Raw genomic sequence first — 16,589 nt, forward strand, 5'->3', positions numbered from 1 at the left:
TAGTGGTGTTTCTGCGCTGAAGTGCAGAAAGGAAGAGCATGAGGAGAACCTCATGTTGTCTATCGGTCCCTGTGAGCATGAGCCATCATTTTGAGCCCAACACTACCTCCAACTTGTATTTCTACACACATGACACCACGGATACCAGAGGGATTCCAAGGTTTAGAGTAAGAGCCAGGACAGAGGGTCAAGGTCTACAATGATATTTTCAAATATCATTGAAAACTATGCCTGAATTTTGACCTGAACAGTGAAAGCACAAACTCAGGGAAGATGGGTACCAGAAAAAAGCCATGAGAAGGCAAAGGGCCACTGGATTGTGGAGAGCCCAAGTTACTGTGGGGATGCTCTGTGCACTGCTGTCATTTACCCAGTCACCCTTTGCCTATAAGAGGTGGGATGGTGGCCAAGAAATTAGTCTTTGGACACTGGGTGCTGTTCTGGAGCTGCAATAACACACAGGGTCTTTGAGTTTACAGGAAGTGGTGACTCCAGTATGTAGCCTGAGTGTGGCTGATACCAATCCTAATCTGTGAATTATCTCAGCCTTGAATGGAGGGTCAGCCTGCAGGATGACCTGGAGTGGTTGGAGGATTTGGCTAACAAGAACCTGATGAAGTTCAACAAGGACAACTGTAAGGACCTGCCCCTGGGGACAATATACACCAGGAGCGCAGCATGGGCTGGAATCTACCGGGCTGGGAAGCAGCTCTGTGGAAAGGGACCTGGGGGTCCTGGTGGACAACAAGGTCAATATTAGTGAACAATGTGCTGCTGCAGCAAAGAAGGCCAACAGGATGCCCAGTTGCATTTGATAGGGCATCACCAGTGGCGGCAAAGAAGTCATAATGATACTCTACTCAGAGCTTGTCAGGCCAAATCTTGAATATTGTGTTCAGTTTTGGTCTCCTCTATACAAAAAAATGTGGACAGGCCGGAAAAGGTCCAGAGAATTTCCACAAAGATGATCAAAGAACTGAGAAGCTGCAATACAATGAAAGCCTAAGAGAACTGGGTTTGTTCAGCTTTGAGAGACTTACGGGAGACCTCAGCACCATGCTCCAATATATTAGGAGTGCCTAGAAAGAAGATGGAGACTCCCTTGTTACAAGCACTCACATGGAAAAGACACGGGGCAAAGGCTACAGTGAGCTCCTGGTAGCATTCTGATTGGACAAGGGATAGAAATTTTCCATGGTGAGACCAGGGAGACATTGGAGACATCTTCCCAGGGAAGTGGTGGATTCTGAAACATTAGACACATTTAAGATTGAGCTGGACAGGGTGCGGGATCGTCTTACTAGCCTGTGCTTTTGTCAAGAAACATGGGTCCAGATGATCCTTGTGCTCCTTTCCATCCTGGTGTTCAATGATGATGATGCAGATGCATGTCTAGAGAGTAGCTGGACTCTGCCACATGCTGAAGGAATGTATGAGGTTCCTCTGTCTCATCTTCCCGTGACCTTATGTGTTGGGCATGCACAGCAAATTGGGTAAAGGAGGGAAAAGAGTGAGAGAGATGAGAATGTGGATTGTCCTCAGGAAATGTTGTTTCCCAGCCAAAATCCTACCACCATTTGGAGCCATTTCCTCACTTCTGGCGATTGGCTGTGGATTGGCCATGAATGTCTTCCCCAGTTCCAAGGTGAACAAAAGTGAACAAAAGTGAAAGTGAACAAAAGAAAATGCAAGGCATGGAGTTGCACCATCCTTTTCTTCCAAATTTTTGCCGAATTGGACCGGCAGAGGTACCTCAGACGGAAGAAGGACTCAGAGGCCCAGGCTTAGATGCAGCACAACTTTATTGAGTCTTAAGAATAAAAAGGAGGTAGCTCACATGGAACACCATGGGCAGCCACAAGGATTTGGTTAAATTCCAGCAGGGAGTCAGTCTACCTGTCCTGCAAAAGTAGGGAGACTGACTACTCCCACTAGGGTGGCTGTGGGAGACAGAAAGAGCACAGGAAAGCTGGAGAGAGAGACACAAGTGGAAGAAGGAAACAGTGTTTGAAAGTTCTGAATGCAATGCCGTGAAGCTCTATCTCATGTCAAGGACCATGTTCCAAGGTCTTGGGAGGTTCTTGCTCATGAAAGTTCTCAGCAGCTTTAGCAGGGTCGGCATCTGTTGCCACAGTAGCGGCTGGTAATGCAGGAGAGGTCAAAGCCTCCAGAGTTGATGGGAACTCCCTCACGGCTCAGGATGCTGCCAGCAGCAGCAGAGGTGGAGGAGCCCACAACGGTGTTCTGAGGGAAGGAGCTGAGGATGGGGCCAGGCAGGGTCACCACCACGGGAGAGGGCTCAATGACGACGATGGAGTCCTGGCACTGCCTGCAACAGGGTTCATTGCAGCTGTTGGCCAGCGGGGTTGGGCCACAGGGCTGGCAGGGCACGCACGGGTTGCAGCAGGACATGTCTCTGGGACAGATGTTCACCTGAAGAGAGAAGAGGGGAGAGGGGAGAGGAGAGGAAAGAGAGGAGAGGAGGAAAAAGAACGTACAGGTCTGATCATGCGAAGAAACACTGCACCGAACCATAGAGGAGCAAAGGCGCCTCATGGACCAGCATACGCTACCCAGCTCAAATCCCAGGAGCCACTGCCACTACATCCCAGGCTCTCTCGGCAGAAGACCTTCTCTCACCTTCCCTCTCCCATTAAAAGCAGCTTCTACCCCAGAGCCTGGACAGACCCTGTCAACTGAGACACACATTGAGGAAAAACACCTGATCCTGAAGGAGGAGGAGAAGAGGCTTCACACTCACCTGATTCCCGAGGAGAAGGAGGCGAGAGAAGTGGATGAGAGAGCAGAGAGTTGGGCTGCCTTTTATAGGAGTCCTGCACTGCCTCAGGTCCAGGCTCCCTTTGTGGAAGTAATAATTTTCTGACAAGCTCGTGATGAATGTAAAAGACAGCAGCTAATGTTAGGAGATGTTTCCTGTTTTCCTGCATTGCCACCTTTTCATTGCCGGGCTTTTGCCACGTGATTTCCCATGTGGAGGCTTCCCTAAGCATTGGGATGAAAGGCCCAAGGATTTCCAGAGCAGACACACATGTTAGCCGTAGGGAAAAGTGTCAGCCCAAGTGATTGTGGCATCTTGCACAGGCAGGTGATGTGGACACAGGTCATTTTTGTTGGCTTCTTTGTGGCAATGTTGTCTGAGAATTGGCAACGCTTTTATGTTTCTCATCCGCTTCCCAAGGACTGCCATTTTGGACAATGTGACATATCCTTTTCTCTTGTCAACCCACTTCTCTCTGATGCTTGCTCATTGTTTCACACAGGGGGGTCACTACTGGGAGGGATTGAAAATATGGCAACGGTACTCTCAGGACAATTCGGTTGGACTCCTTTGCCTCAGCCCCTCTCTGTGGACTCGCTACTGGTCCTCAGGAAACATCAGGAACATGTCTGGGCACTGGGTTTTCTATGGAATATTTTTTCACCACCCAGTGCTCATGCATACTCCAGGGGAGAGTCCCCAGCTGTGACCTGCACATGTCCTCATGATGAGGGTCACACAGGTACAAACTGACACAGGTGTGCTCACGCAGGCCTGCAGGAAACCATGCAAAAATCTTTTTGCTAACAGAAAGCAAGGACAACATTAGCAACTGGGGACTCTGCTGACGGGATCCCCGGAACCACATATGAAATAACTAATGAAATGTGACCCTTGGGCATCTGGACCTGAGCATGACAGCGTTGCTCATATCCTAACATCTTTGCCACAAAGGAACCCACAGGAATGACCAAGGTTCATATTACCTGCCTGCACAAGATGCATCCAGCACTTGTGCTGAAGCTTCTGCCTGTTCTGATGTGTGTCCCCTCTGGAAAACCTCAGGCCTTTCATCCCATTACATACAGGAAATCACGTGGCAGAAGCCAGGAAAAGAAAAGGTGACAGTGCTGGAAACCAGGAAACATGTCCTAATATTAGCTGGTGTGTTTTACATTCAACATGAGTATGCTAGAAAATTATTACTTCCACAAAGAGTACCTTGGCCTGAGGCAGTGCAGGACTCCTATAAAAGGCAGCCCAACTCTCCGCTCTCTCATCCACTTCACACACCTCCTTCTCCTTGTGAAACAGGTGAGTTTGAAGCCTCTTCTTCTCCTTCAGGATCAGGTGTCTTTCCTCAATGTGTATCTCAGCTGACAGGGTCTGTCCTGGCCCAGTGGTGGAAGCTGCTTTTTATGGGTGAGGGAAGGGGAGAGAAGGTCTTCTTCAGAGAGAGCCAGGGATGTTGTGGAGGTGGGTCCTGGGATTTGAGCTGGGAAGCATATGCTGGGCCATGAGGTTCCTTGTCTCCACTGTGGTTGGGAGCAGTGCTGCTTCTCGTGATCAAGTCCTCATGCTCTGCTTCCTCCTGTGCTGTCTCTCAGGTGAAAATCTGTCCCAGAGACATGTCCTGCTGCAACCCATGCGTTCCCTGCCAGCCCTGTGGCCCAACCCCGCTGGCCAACAGCTGCAATGAGCCCTGTGTCAGGCAGTGCCAGAGCTCCAACGTCGTCATCCAGCCCTCCGCCGTGGTGGTGACCCTGCCTGGCCCCATCCTCAGCTCCTTCCCTCAGAACACCGTTGTGGGCTCCTCCACCTCTGCTGCTGTTGGCAGCATCCTCAGCTGTGAGGGAGTTCCCATCAACTCTGGGGGCTTTGACCTCTCCTGCATTACCAGCCGCTACTGTGGCAACAGATGCCGACCCTGCTAAAGCTGCTGGGGCCATTCTTGAGCAAGAACTTCCCAAGACCTTGGAACATGGTCCTTGAAAGGAGATAGAGCTACATGACATTGCATTCAGGGCTTTGAATGGATGTTTCCTTCTTCCATTTGTGCGTCTCTCTCTCTTTCCTTTTCTCTTTCTGCCTTCCTAGGCCAGCCAAGTGGGTACCTCTTGGCCTCCCTCGTTCTGTAGGGGAGGCAGCCTGTCTGTCTACAGGAGTTTCACTACATCCTTGCGACTGACCCTGATGCTCCCCGTGAGCCACCTCCTTTTCTTCTTAAAACTCAATAAAGTTGTGATGCATTCAAGCTTGGGCCTTCAAGTCCTCTTTTGTTCTGAGGCAACTCTTTCAGTCTGCTCAGAGAAAAAGGTGAAGGAAGGGGAGAGTGGGACTCCCTGTGGTGGGATTTTGTCACTTGGTCACACAGTAAATTATTTTCAGGCTTTCATCAATTAACTGTGTGGTGTTTAGTCTGAGGGATGTTCAGCTTATTGGCTTTCTCACCGTTCCTGACCTTGCTTGGGCAAAGGCATTGTTATTCCTTACCCCACATTCTCTCCCATGCCACACCTGATGAAATCTTCAACCATGGTCTGTGTTAGACTTAACAGGGACTTTGGGCATTTGAAGTAAACAATTAAAAGGAATCAATTAAGAATTCAATGAACCCAGGCATTACAACACATCCTATTACATGTAATGGGTGCCCGCCATTCCATGGTAATGGTGAGTTCTAGCAGCTGAAAAATGTTGGTTACAGTTCTACATGGTCTTTTCTGCTCTGGTCCACATCCACACCTCAGCCCAGGTATGGACGGACCTGCATCTAAGTTAAGTGTGTTCTCTCAGTTGGAAACCAGGGCTTGTTTGTCCATCTGAAAGCAACAGAAAAAATATATTTTTCCCACTACAGCTTTGCACCTTCAGTCTTGTCTGGGTTCTGATTACTTCTGGTCATGTACTGAGCTGCAAAGGAGAAGAAGACACCTGTATTTGATCTCATTCTCCTGGGTTTCCCATCCCTCAAAAAGTGGGCACATGGCCCCATGTGCCATTATCTTCTCCATGTACCTTCCAACCCTGATGGAGAATGGCTTCCGTTCTTTATGCTCCTCAGGTTTCAGTTGTGGAGACCTGATATATTGTCGTTGTTGTGTAAAAATAAAGGAGACTTTCCTTGTCCCGAGGAAAATCTTTTGTGTTGCTTGCTGGCTGGAGCAGCCATTCCCATTTTTTATTGCCTTCCTGTTCATCACTGAGTTCATGATCCTCTCAGTGATGTCTTTTAATTGTGATGTCACCATACGCAAACTTCTTCTATTCTAACACTCGCATGAGAGAGAAAATTATCTTCTTGTGTGCCCTGGCAGCATGGTCATTGGGATTGTGGTCATACTCAAGCAGGTGTCACTTCCACTGACTGGCCATTCCACATCAGGAAAACTGCAGCAGGGATCCATTCCCTCGGATCAGCCTTCGCTGATCCTTTTCCAGGAGCCACCACCTCTCTTGTGTGTGTCTCTAATTGGACCAAAGGCCTGCAGAACCTGTCCTCTGAGAGAAGAGTGAAGGAGATATGTCCTTTATCCTGGGAGAACAGAAGTCTTGGGGGTACCTCATCTTAACATTCTTGTACTTAAAGGATATCTAGAAAGAGGACAGATTCTTCCTCATCACAGGGAGCCAGGTGGAGAAGGCAAAGTCCAATGAGTACATGTGTCACTGGTAGAGGTTTCACTTTGACAGAATATATTTTTTTTTTACCATTAAGAACCGTCCTTCACAGGAATGACATCTCAGGGCTGTGGTAGAGTCCCTGTCACTGGAAGATTCCAAAATATGATTGTACAGAGTGGTTGATAATCTCATCTAGTCTCTCTTGCCCATGAAAGATTGGACGAGATGACCTTTCAAGTTCCCTTCCAATATGGAATATTCTATAATTCTATGACCTCTCAGTGATGTCATTCAATCATGATGTCACAATATGCAAACCACTCCACTGTACCACTATCATCACTAAAGAAATCCTCATTCCAAAAGAGTTTCTTACAATTGAGACTGACAATTCTGGCAGAGAAAATTGGATGCTGGATGGCTAATGTCCTCTTCCTTTCCAAGACTTGTTCAACAAAAGAGACATATTCTGCAGGCAGGGAATAGCAAAGATGGACATGAATCTTTGAACTTCTTCTCTAGCAGGACAGTGAAGACCAAGAGAAATGAGAACCCCAAAGTGTGAATCAGCAGGTCCATGTGAGACTTCCATCGAGAGTGTCTGATGCATGTGCCCAGAGGAGTGTCTTGATTGCCCAGGTCTTCTCACTGACATCTCTCTCTTTGCATGCACAGGCACCATGCTGGGGTCCATTGCCTGGGCCCAGGGTAGAGCAGGACCATGGCACCATGCTGGGAGCTTGCCTTCCTGGGCTTTGGACTGGTACTTTTCCTCCCAGTGTTCATGCCCAGACTGTTGCTGTTCCCTGCAAATCCCCATGTGGAGAGAGATGTCCTACCATGAAGGCATAGCCCTTCACTTTGGTGTGCCCATGTGGTTCCCAGGGGTGTGCAGGGTCTCTTGCAGGACAGCTCTCTGAAGGGCAGGGACTGCACAGTTGGGAAGACCCTGGCAGGCTAGTGAGAAGCAGTGGTCTCATAAGGAGAGCTCAGCTTGGTCCTGCCTCAGAGCTCTTGAGGGAGCCCAGGAAGCTCAGTACACTCAGGGTGACCACTTGTGTATCAGCTACGCTTGGGTTGGTGCCTGTCCTGTCCACTGCAAGTGCCCAGCCCCCAGTGAGATGGGTAATGGTGTTTCTGTCCTGAAGTGTGGACAGGAAGAGCATGAGGAGAACCTCGTGTTGTCCATGGGTCCCTGTGAGCATGAGCCTTCATTTTGAGCCCAACAGTGCCTCTGACTTGTTTTTCTGCACACATGACAACACGGATACCAGAGGGATTCCAAGGTTTAGAATAAGAGCCAGGACAGAGGGCCAAGGTCTACAATGATATTTTCAAATATCATTGAAAACTATGCCTGAATTTTGACCTGAACAGTGAAAGCACAAACTCAGGGAAGATGGGTACCAGAAAAAAGCCATGAGAAGGCAAAGGGCCACTGGATTGTGGAGAGCCCAAGTTACTGTGGGGATGCTCTGTGCACTGCTGTCATTTACCCAGTCACCCTTTGCCTATAAGAGGTGGGGTGCTGGCCAAGAAATTAGTCTTTGGACACTGAGTGCTGTCCTGGAGCTGCAATAACCCACAGGGTCTTTGAGTTTACAGTAAGTGGTGACTCCAGTATGTAGCCTGAGTGTGGCTGATACCAATCCTAATCTGTGAATTATCTCAGCCTTGAATGGAGGGTCAGCCTGCAGGATGACCTGGAGTGGTTGGAGGATTTGGCTGACAAGAACCTGATGAAGTTCAACAAGGACAACTGTAAGGACCTGCCCCTGGGACAATATACACCAGGAGCGCAGCACGGGCTGGGATCTACTGGGCTGGGAAGCAGCTCTGTGGAAAGGGACCTGGGGGTCCTGGTGGACAACAAGGTCAATATTAGTGAACAATGTGCTGCTACAGCAAAGAAGGCCAACAGGATGCCCAGTTACATTTGATAGGGCATCACCAGTGGAGGCAAAGAAGTCATAATGATACTCTACTCAGAGCTTGTCAGACCAAATCTTGAATATTGTGTTCAGTTTTGGTCTCCTCTATATGAAAAAATATGGACAGGCTGGAAAAGGTCCAGAGAATTTCCACAAAGATGATCAAAGAACTGAGAAGCTGCAATACAATGAAAGCCTAAGAGAACTGAGTTTGTTCAGTTTTGAGAAACTTACGGAAGACCTCAGCACCATGCTCCAATATCTTAGCAGTGCCTAGAAAGAAGATGGAGACTCCCTTCTTACAAGCACTCATGTGGAAAAGACAAGGGGCAAAGGCTACAATGAACTCCTGGTAGCATTCTGATTGGACAGAAGATGGAAATTTTCCATGGTGAGACCAGGGAGACATTGGAGACATCTTCCCAGGGAAGTGGTGGATTCTGAAACACTGGACACATTTAAGATAGAGCTGGACAGGGTGCTGGGCCATCTTGCTAGCCTGTGCTTTTGCCAAGAAACATGGGTCCAGATGATTCTTGTGCTCCTTTCCATCCTGGTGTTCAATGATGATGATGCAGATGCATGTCTAGAGAGTAGCTGGGCTCTACCACATGCTGAATGACTGTATGAGGTTCCTCTGTCTCATCTTCCTGTAACCTTATATGTTGGGCATGCACAGCAAATCGGGTAAAGGAGGAAAAAGAATGAGAGAGATGAGAGTGTGGGTTGTCCTCAGGAAATGTTGTTTCCCAGCCAAACTCCTACCACCATTTGGAGCCATTTCCTCACTTCTGGCGATTGGCTGTGGATTGGCCATGAATGTCTTCCCCAGTTCCAAGCTGAACAAAAGTGAACAAAACTGAAAGTGAACAAAAGAAAATGCAAGGCATGGAGTCGCACCATCCTCTTCTTCCAAATTTTTGCCGAATTGGACCGGCAGAGGTACCTCAGACGGAAGAAGGACTCAGAGGCCCAGGCTTAGATGCAGCACAACTTTATTGGGTCTTAAGAAAAAAAAGGAGGTAGCTCACATGGAACACCATGGGCAGCCACAAGGATTTGGTTAAATTCCAGCAGGGAGTCAGTCTACCTGTCCTGCAAAAGCAGGGAGACTGACTGCTCGCACTAGGGTGGCTTTGGGAGACAGAAAGAGCACAGGAAAGCTAGAGAGAGAGACACAAGTGGAAGAAGGAAACATTGTTTCAAAGTTCTGAATGCAATGCCATGAAGCTCTATCTCATGTCAAGGACCATGTTCCAAGGTCTTGGGAGGTTCTTGCTCATGAAAGTTCTCAGCAGCTTTAGCAGGGTCGGCATCTGTTGCCACAGTAGCGGCTGGTAATGCAGGAGAGGTCAAAGCCCCCAGAGTTGATGGGAACTCCCTCACGGCTGAGGATGCTGCCAGCAGCAGCAGAGGTGGAGGAGCCCACAACGGTGTTCTGAGGGAAGGAGCTGAGGATGGGGCCAGGCAGGGTCACCACCACGGGAGAGGGCTCAATGACGACGATGGAGTCCTGGCACTGCCTGCAACAGGGCTCATTGCAGCTGTTGGCCAGCGGGGTCGGGCCGCAGGGCTGGCAGGGTACACACGGGTTGCAGCAGGACATATCTCTTGGACAGAGGTTCACCTGAAGAGAGAAGAGGGGAGAGGGGAGAGGAGAGGAAAGAGAGGAGAGGAGGAAAAAGAACGTGCAGGTCTGATTATGCAAAGAAGCACTGCACCAAATCATAGAGGAGCCAAGGCGCCTCTTGGCCCAGCATACGCTACCCAGTTCAAATCCCAGGAGCCACTGCCACTACATCCCAGGCTCTCTCGGCAGAAGACCTTCTCTCACCTTCCCTCTCCCATTAGAAGCAGCTTCTACCCCAGAGCCTGGACAGACCCTGCCAACTGAGACACACATTGAGGAAAAACACCTGATCCTGAAGGAGGAGGACAAGAGGCTTCACACTCACCTGATTCCCGAGGAGAAGGAGGCGAGAGAAGTGGATGAGAGAGCAGAGAGTTGGGCTGCCTTTTATAAGAGTCCTGCACTGCCTCAGGCCCAAGAACCCATTGTGGAAGTAATAATTTTCTGACAAGCTCGTGATGAATGTAAAAGACAGCAGCTAATGTTAGGAGATGTTTCCTGTTTTCCTGCATTGCCACCTTTTCATTGCCGGGCTTTTGCCACGTGATTTCCCATATGGAGGCTTCCCTAAGTGTTGGGATGAAAGGCCCAAGGATTTCCAGAGCAGACACACATGTTAGCCGTAGGGATAAGTGTCAGCCCAAGTGCTTGTGGAATCCTGTGCTGGCAGGTGATGTGGACCTAGGTCATTTTTGTTGACTTCTTTGTGGCAATGTTGTCCGAGAATTGGCAACGCTTTTATGTTTCATGTCTGTTTCCCAAGGACTGCCATTTTGGACAATGTGACATATCCTTTTCTCTTGTCAACCCACTTCTCTCTGATGCTTGCTCAGTGTTTCACACAGGGGGGTCACTGCTGGGAGGGATTGAAAATATGGCAACGGTACTCTCAGGACAATTCGGTTGGACTCCTTTGCCTCAGCCCCTCTCTGTGGACTCGCTACTGGTCCTCAGGAAACATCAGGAGCATGTCTGGGCACTGGGTTTCTCTGGAATATTTTTTCACCACCCAGTGCTCATGAATACACCAGGGGAGAGTCCCCAGCTGTGACCTGCACATGTCCTCATGATGAGGGTCACACAGGTACAAACTGACACAGGTGTGCTCACGCAGGCCTGCAGGAAACCATGCAAAAATCTTTTTGCTAAGAGAAAGCAAGGACAACATCAGCAGCTGGAGACTCTGCTGAAGAGATCCCAGGAACCACATACGAAATAACTAATGAAATGTGACCCTTGGGCATCTGGATCTGAGCATGACAGAGTTGCTGATATCCTAACATCTTTGCCACAAAGGAACCCACAGGAATGACCAAGGTTCATATCACCTGCCTGCACAAGATGCATCCAGCACTTGTGCTGAAGCTTCTGCCTGCTCTGACATGTGTCCCCTCTGGAAAACCTCAAGCCTTTTATCTCAGTACATACAGAAGCCTTCATGTGGCAAAGCATGTGGCAGAAGCCAGGAAATGAAAAGGTGGCAGTGCAGGAAACCAGGAATCATCTCCTAACATTAGTTGCTGTGTTTTACATTCATCACGAGCTTGTCAGAAAATTATTACTTCCACAAAGAGTACCTTGGCCTGAGGCAGTGCAGGACTCCTATAAAAGGCAGCCCAGCGCTCTGCTGTCTCATCCACTTCTCTCACTTCATTCTCTTTGGGAATCAGGTGAGTATGAAGCCTCTTGTCCTGCTCCTTCAGAATCAGGTGTCTTTCCTCAATGTGTGTCTCTGCTCATAGGGGCTGTCCTGGCCCTGTGGTGGAAAGGGAAGGGGAGAGAAGGGAAGTGGACGGAAGGGAAGGGAAGGGAAGGGAAGGGAAGGGAAGGGAAGGGAAGGGAAGGGAAGGGAAGGGAAGGGCTTCTGCCGTGGCAGGCTGGGACTTAGTGGAGGTGGCTCCTGTGATCTGAGATAAGCATCATATGCTGAGCAAGAAGGTTCCTTATCTCCACTGTGTTTGGGTTCTGTGCTGGTTCTCATGATCAAGCCCTCATGCTCTATTTCCTCCTATGCTGTCTCTCAGGTGAGCCTCTGTCCCAGAGACATGTCCTGCTGCAACCCATGCGTGCCCTGCCAGCCCTGCGGCCCAACCCCACTGGCCAACAGCTGCAATGAGCCCTGTGTCAGGCAGTGCCAGAGCTCCAACGTTGTCATTCAGCCCTCCCCCGTCATTGTGACCCTGCCTGGCCCCATCCTCAGCTCCTTCCCACAGAACACCGTTGTGGGCTCCTCTACCTCTGCTGCTGCTGGCAGCATCCTGAGCCGTGATGGAGTTCCCATCAACTCTGGGGGCTTCGACCTCTCCTGCATTACCAGCCGCTACTGTGGCAACAGATGTCAACCCTGCTAAAGCTGCTGGCAACTTCCTTGGGCAAAAACCACCGAAGACCTTCGAACATGGTCCTTGAGATGAGATAGAGCTGTATGGCATTCCATTCAGAGCTTTGAATGGATGTTTCCTTCTTCCCCTCATGTCACTCTCATTCTTTCCTCAGCTGTTTTTGTCTCCCAAGGCCAGCCTAGTGGGAACCTCTTGGCCTCCCTCCTTCTGCAGGGCAGGCAGCCTGTCTGTCTACAAGAGTTTCACCACATCTTTGTGTCTGACCCTGGTGCTTCCCATGAGCCACCTCCTTTTCTCCTTAAGACTCATTAAATTTGTGCTGCATCCAAGCCTGGACCTTCATGTACTCCTTTGTTCTGAGGCAACTCTTTCAGTCTGCTCAGGGAAAAAGGTAAAGGAAGGGGAGAGTGGGACTCCCTGTGGTGAATTTTTTCACTTGGAAACACGGTGAATTAATTTCATGGGTTCATCAATTAACTGTTTGGCATTGAGTCTGAGGGATGTTCAGCTTATTGGCTTTCTCACTATTCCTGACCTTGCTTGGGCAAAGGCATTGTTATTCCTTACCCCACATTCTCTCCCATGCCACACTTGATGAAATCTTCAACCATGGTCTGTGTTAGACTTAACATGTACTTTGGGCATTTGAAGTAAGCAATTGAAAGGAAGCAGTTAAGAATTCAATGAATCCAGGAATTACAACACATCTTAGTATGTGCCATGGATGCCTGCCATTCCATGGTAATGGTGATTTCTAGGAGAGCAGAAGTGTTGCTCACAACTCTACCAGTTCCTTTCTGCTCTTGTCCATATCCACACCTCAGCCCAGGTATGGACAGACCTTTATCTAGGTTAAGTGTGTTCTCTCAATTAGAAACCAGGCTTGTCTATCTGAGAGTAATAGAAATAATAGCTTTTACCTACCACAGTTTTGCACCTACATTCTTGTCTGGGTTCTGGTTACTTCTGGTGATGTACTGTGTCATGGCAAAGGAGAAGACACCTGTATTTGAACTCATTCCCCTGGGTTTCCCATCCCTCAAAAAAAAAACCTGGAAGTTTCCAAAATAGATTGGAAAGGGTGATTGATAATCTCATCTAGTCTCTCTTGCCCATGAAAGATTGGACCAGATGATCTTTCAAGGTTCCTTCCAATACAAAATATTCTATAATTCTATGACCTCTCAGTGACATCCTTCAATCATGATGTCACAATATGCTAACCACTCCACTGCACCACTGTCATCACTAAGGAAATCCTCATTCCAAATGACTGTATATCAGTTCAGACTGACATTTTTGGCAGAGAAAATAGGATGCTGCATGGCCAATGTCCTCTTCATTTCCAAGACTTGTTCAACAAAAGAGAAAACTCTGCAAGCAGGGAGTAAGAAAGAGGGACATGAAGCTTTCAATTTCTTCTCTAGAAGATCAAGAGAAATGAGAATGCCCAAAGTGTAGTCAGCAGGTCCATATGAGACTTCCATGTAGAGTGTCAGCTACATGTACCCAAAGGTCTGTCTTGATTGTCTAGGTCTTCTCACTGACACCTCTCTTGTGTGTGTACAGGCTCCATGCTGGGGTGCATTGCCTGGGCCCAGGGCAGAGTAGGATTATGGCACCATGCTGGGAGCTTGCCTTCCTGGACTTTGGACCAGTACTTTTACTCCCAGTGTACATCCCCAGATTGGTGCTTTTCCCTACAGAACCCCGTATGAAGAGAGATATCCTACCATGAGGGCACAGCCCTTCACTTTGGTGTGCACATGTGGTTCCCAGGGGTGTGCAGAGTATCTTGCAGGACAGATCTCTAAGGGTCAGGGACTGCTCTGCTGGGGAGACCCTGGCCAACAAGTGAGGAACAGTGGTGACAGGAACAGAAGGTCGGGCTGGCCCTGCCTCAGAGCTCTTGAGGGAGCCTGCGAAGCTGAGTACAGGCAGGGTGACTACTTGTGTATCAGCTACGCTTGGGTTGGTGCCTGTCCTGTCCACTGCAAGTACCCAGCACCAAGTGAGATGAGTAATGGTGGTGTTTCTGCCCTGAAGTGTGGGTAAGAAGAGCATGAGGTTGTCCATGGGTCTCTGTGAGCATGAGCCATTATTTTGAGCCCAATAGTGCCTCCGAGTTGTTTTTCTGCACACAGGACACCACGGATACCAGAGGAATGCCAGTAATTAGAGTAAAAGCCAGGACTGAAGGCCAAGGTCTATAAAGATACTTTCAAATATAATCGAAAAATATACTCTAAATCTTCACATAAACAGTGAAAGCACAAACTCAAGGAACTTATCCTTGGCACCATCTCAAGGCATATCAAGTATGAGAAGTCAAAATGGCTTCACCAAGGGGAAGTTGTGCTCAACCAACCTAATAGCCTCGTTTAAAGAGATAACAAGGTGGACAAATGATGGCAGTGGTGGATGTGGTCTACCTTGAATTCAGTAAAGCATTTGACACAGTCTCCCACAGCATTCTCACAGCTAAACTGAGGAAGTGTGATTTGGATAATCAGGTAGTGAGGTGGACAGTGAAATGGCTGAAGGAAAGAAGCCAGAGAGTTGTGGTCAGTGGGGCGGAGTCCAGTTGGAGGCCTGTATCTAGTGGAGTGCCTCAAGGGTCAGTACTGGGGCTGGTAATATTCAACATATTAATAAATTAATTGGATGAGGGAATTGAGTGTACTATCAGCAAGTTTGCTGATGACACCAAGCTGGGAGGAGTGGCTGAAACGCCAGAAGGCTGTGCTGCCATCCAGAGACCTGGAGAGTTGGGTGGTGAAAAATTTAATGAAATAGACCAAGGGAAAGTGTAGAGTCTTGTATCTGGGTAGGAACAATCCCAGGTTCCAGTATAAGTTGGGGAATGACCTATTAGAGAGCAGCATAGGGAAAAGAGACCTGGGGGTCCTGGTGGACAGCAGGATGACCATGAGCCAGCACTGGGCCTTTGTGGCCAAGAAGGCCAATGGTACCTGGGGTGTATTAGAATGAGGTGGTTAGTAGGTTGAGAGAGGTTCTCTTTCCCCTCTACTCTGCCCTGGTGAGACCACACCTGGAATATTGTGTCCAATTCTGGGCCCCTCAGTTCCAGAAGGACAGGGAACTTTTGGAGAGAGTCCAGTGTAGGGCAACAAAGATGATTAAGGGAGTGGAGCATCTCCCGTATGAGGAAAGACTGAGGGAGCTGGGGCTCTTTAGTCTGGAGGAGACTGAGGGGTGACCTCATTAATGTTTATAAATATGTAAAGGGTGAGTGTCACAAGGATGGAGCCAGGCTCTTCTCAGTGATGACAAATGGTAGGACAAAGGGTAATGGGTGCAAACTAGAACAGAAGAGGTTCCACTTAAATCTGAGAAGAAACTTTTCTCAGTAAGACTAACAGAACACTGGAAGAGGCTATCCAGGGGGAGTTGTGGAGCCTCCTACTCTGGAGACATTCAAAACCTTCCTGGTCGCCTTCCTGTGTAGCCTCATATATATATTCATGCTCCAGCAGGGGAATTGGACTAGATGATCTTTTGAGGTCCCTTCCAATTCCTAATATTCTGTGATTCTGTGATGGAGACCAGAAACAATCCATGAGAAGGAAAAGAGCCAAAGGATTGTGGAGAGCCCAACTTGCTGTGTGAATGCTCAGTACACTGCTGCCATCTACCCAGTCACCCTCTGCCTATAAAAGTTGGGATGCTGGCCAGAAAATCGGTCTTTAGACACTGGGCACTATCCTGGAGCTGCTGGGATCTACTGGGCTGGGAAGCAGCTCTGTGGAAAGGGACCTGGGGGTCCTGGTGGACAACAAGGTCAATATTAGTGAACAATGTGCTGCTGCGGCAAAGAAGGCCAACAAAGAAGGCTTCGGTTACATTTGATAGGGCATCACCAGTGGAGGCAAAGAAGTCATAATGATGCTCTACTCAGAGCTTGTCAGGCCAAATCTTGAATATTGTGTTCAGTTTTGGTCTCCTCTATATGAAAAAAATGTGGACAGGCCGGAAAAGGTCCAGAGAATTTCCACAAAGATGATCAAAGAACTGAGAAGCTGCAATACAATGAAAGCCTAAGAGAACTGAGTTTGTTCAGCTTTGAGAAACTTACGGGAGACCTCAGCACCATGCTCCAATATATTAAGAGTGCCTAGAAAGAAGATGGAGACTCCCTTGTTACAAGCACTCACGTGGAAAAGACAAGGGGCAAAGGCTACAATGAACTCCTAGTAGCATTCTGATTGGACAGAAGATGGAAATTTTCCAAGATGAGACCAGGGAGACATTGGAGACATCTT

This window comes from Nesoenas mayeri, assembly GCF_963082525.1.
Source record: "Nesoenas mayeri genome assembly, chromosome: 26".
Classification (NCBI taxonomy): domain Eukaryota; kingdom Metazoa; phylum Chordata; class Aves; order Columbiformes; family Columbidae; genus Nesoenas; species Nesoenas mayeri.